Below are 3,793 nucleotides of genomic sequence, written 5' to 3'. Positions count from 1 at the left end.
GCCCGGCTGTGGCCCCGCGCTCCCCGGTGGCCGGAGCGCCGCGCCGCTCCCCTCCAGGTGGGGTGCCTGGTGCCTGGAGCCGGCCCTGGGAGGACCTTCAGCACCACAACACAGACCTCTAACCCTTGAGGTACAGGATTAACTTGATTAGATGGTAGCGGCAGTCAGCTATTTCCCTTCAGCCCAGGACACTACATACACTTTGCCAGTGTGTTTCGTCTGTACTACCCACTGCCCACCTTATGCCTGCCCTGTGGCTAAATAGGGGGCTTCCCTCTTCCAATGCCATCAACTCAATGCCTTTAGTCAGCTTCAAATTCACCGGAGGAGACATTTTAAACCAACTCCCACCATGCAAACTGTTTGGGTGGGACAATAATGCAACTAATTTGCAGCCAGCTAGGACTTCACAGCAGCAACAGTGCTGCAGGCCATGGCTACTCAGACAGCAAAGATAGAGCTGCACAAGCACTAGAAATATCTTACCCAGACAGGTGGATCTCCACTCCCACTCCATGCTGAGCTCTCTCTCTCTCTCTCTCTCACACACACACACACACACACACGCACACACACACACACTTTATTCTTTTGGGCCCAGAGAGGATACACACTTGGCTCCTGAGAAATCTCTCTGCTGTGAAAGGCAGGCAGCGCAAAACAAAATTAAAGTCATGATTAAAAAAGTAGTTGATGCCGTCAGGACTCATCCGCAGTGTTTATTAGAAATTGCCTCCTCCAGGCTGAGTATTGGGATAATAATAAGGAACAGAACCAACTGTGCGACTGATTCCCATCCTGCCTGAGCATTCCCTGAACTCATGGTAAATTTTCTTTCACTAGCTACTGCAAATTTTTAACCTTCCTAAGGATACCGATATCCACTCTGCCCCTCTCCCAGCCATGGACATTCATGTTTGAACGTAAAGCCTGGATTAGATACAGAGGTTTCTCAGGAATTTAACCATCTGGGTCATTGTGAATATCACCTTTAACATTAGAGCAGTGATACTCAGACTGAGGCTCAGGAGCCGCAAGTGGCTCTTTAATGTCTTCTGTAGCTCTTTGCAGCACGATAGTAAAACACTGTGTGATTTCATTATTAACCAATCAGGAAGCTTTTACTAGGTTATTAATCAATATTAGTTGATAAAATAATAATACTTGGCGTAGTGAGGCAGAGTGGCCTCCCTCCCCACTTGAGAGCGAGGGATCACTACGCTCCCCCTGGTGGGCAGAGCCAAACCTGCCCCACCCTCCTCGCCGGAAGTACCGGGGCGGGCCAGGAAGTATAAGGGGAGGGCGCTGCAGCTCAGCTGAGCGGAAGCCAGGGAAGGAGATGGACGCCTCCACTTTGCTGTGGCACTTTGGAGCTGAATCTGTGCTCTGCAGCACCCTGCCCACAGTGGAGACTGACCCTGAAGAGGAGTTGCCGGGACTGCCAGCAGCTGTGTGCCCAGAGGACCTGCGGATTACAGAGATACCAAACCCCGGGGGCAGTAGCTCAGGGGCAGCCGATGACTGTCCGGCTAAGATGCTGACTGACTCTAGGGCAGCGTGTTCCGGCTGACCCAATGGCAGACCACTTCACCACTGTTAGGGCCCTGGGCTGAGATGCGATGGAGTTGGGCAGGCCCACATCCCCCTACCCCCTGCCTCCCCACCCCTAGGGTGCCAGACTCCCCAGCCTAGGCCAGAAGGGGAAATACAGGTACAGTTGCCCTGAACCATAACATGTATCAACTTTTCTTTGTTTTACTCATACAAGAAGAGGCAGCCCAGCAAGGGTACCCACTCTTAGGCTCCCAGCTCTTGCCTCTCTTGGGTGGAGTAGAGACACGTCCCTCTCCCTTCTGTCCCGGGTATTTCCAGGCTGCACAGTTCCCCACCTTCACTGTCTTTCTCAGTGCAGACAGGGTGCCCAAGCACACCTGCTGGCTTTCTCTTCAGTGATGGTTAACAGGAGTAATTGCTACAGTTATCAGTACCACACAGTTCTTTCTCTGCAAGCCTATTTTATTCTTCAGGTAAGAAGCATTAGAGAGAAAACATATTAAAAATGATAAAAGAACCTAAGCACATGCTAATATCAGGGGGTAGCTGTGTTAGTCTGTATCCACAAAAATAACGAGGAGTCCAGTGGCACCTTAAAGACTAACAGATTTATTTGGGCATACGCTTTCGTGGGTAAAAAACCCACTTCAGATACATGCTAACAAGCTCACCAGAATTAACCCCAACCCTAACAGATTCTGGGAGGAGAAATCCTTCACCCAACTCTAGGGGTTTCTTTGTAGTTACCAGTTTGTTGGCAGGGCCGGCTCCAGGCACCAGCTTGCCAAGCAGGTGCTTGGGGCGGCCAGTCCGGAGAGGGGCGGCACGTCCAGCTATTCGGCGGCAATTCGGCGGAGGGTCCCTCTCTCCCGCTCGGAGCGAAGGACCTCCCGCCGAATTGCCGCCGCAGATCGCGATCGCAATGGGGGGTTTTTGGGGGGGAGGAAAGGGGGGGTTGCTTGGGGCAGCAAAAACCCTGGAGCCGGCCCTGTTTGTCGGTACAGTTGCCCTGAACCATAACATGTATTAATTTTTCATTGTTTTACTCATACAAGACGAGGTAGTGGTACAACAAACAGAGACAGAGTTATTATCTGCTGTCCATTCCCCGTAGGATTAGGCAAGGAGTGGGTGGGCGCATGCAGAGCGGTTTGTTGAGGCCTCTTATATCCTCCTGGGAGATCTCAATGAAACTTTCATGGAGATACTCTGTAGTCCTCTCCTGAAGGATTTGAGGGATGGCAGCCTTATTTCTTCCTTCACAGTAGGACGCATTCCCACACCACTCTTTACAGAGTTCGGCTGGCACCATTGCGGTAAACAGGCTAGCAGCATACGGGCCCAACTGGCTTTTGGATCCCAGCAGCAGCTGTGTTCTCTGTGCCTTTGTCACCCTCAGGAGGGAGATATCGGCTAAAATCACTGCTGCCTGTGGAAATTAGAGCCAATTTTCAGTGCCATTGCCCTATGCTTGTACCCATGGATATAGGGACCAAATGGTTTCATGCAACTGAAAATGTTAATGTCATTCTCCTTCCCCCCATCCCAGTCCCTCATGGGCGATACTCATCATAACTGGGGCTGGAAAGTAGCGCTGTGCAGAGGCACTCCACCGCAAAAGTGTCAATAAGACATGCCTTATTAAACATGTCCACGGGAACGAAGGAAAAGAGTTTTGAAACGTAGCTTTCACTTTCCATTGTGACGGTAAAGACAATACATTTGTCTGTTTTATCTATAGCTGCTGTCCTTGTGGCCTTGAGGGGAAATCGTCCCCACCCCCACAGAATGCCTGACCATGATGCAGAGAAGAAAGAAGAGGATTAGGGAGAATATGTGCAGCAAGATGCTGCAAGCCAGTTCTGCATCGAACTGTGAACAAAGGGCCTGTCAGGCCAACCTGGCAGACAGCATGGAGAGAGATAGCGAGGCCAGGAGAAAATGGAGAAAGAGCCAAGAATCAATAAGAACATAAGAATGGCCCTACGGGGTCAGACCAAGGGTCCATCTAGCCCAGTATTGTGTCTTCCAACAGTGGCCAGTGCCAGGTGCCCCAGAGGGAAAGAACGGAACAGATAATCAAGTGATCCATCCCCTGTCGCTCATTCCCAGCTTCTGGCAAACAGAGGCTAGGGACACCATTCCTGCCCGTCCTGGCTAATAGCCATTGATGGACCTATCCTCCATGATGACAAGTATCAGGGGGTAGCCGTGTTAGTCTGTATCTACAAAAACTACA

Source organism: Terrapene carolina, unplaced genomic scaffold, assembly GCF_002925995.2.
Source record: "Terrapene carolina triunguis isolate 2854851 unplaced genomic scaffold, T_m_triunguis-2.0 Scaffold228, whole genome shotgun sequence".
Taxonomy (NCBI): domain Eukaryota; kingdom Metazoa; phylum Chordata; order Testudines; family Emydidae; genus Terrapene; species Terrapene triunguis.
Note: the sequence above shows the minus strand (reverse complement) of the source record.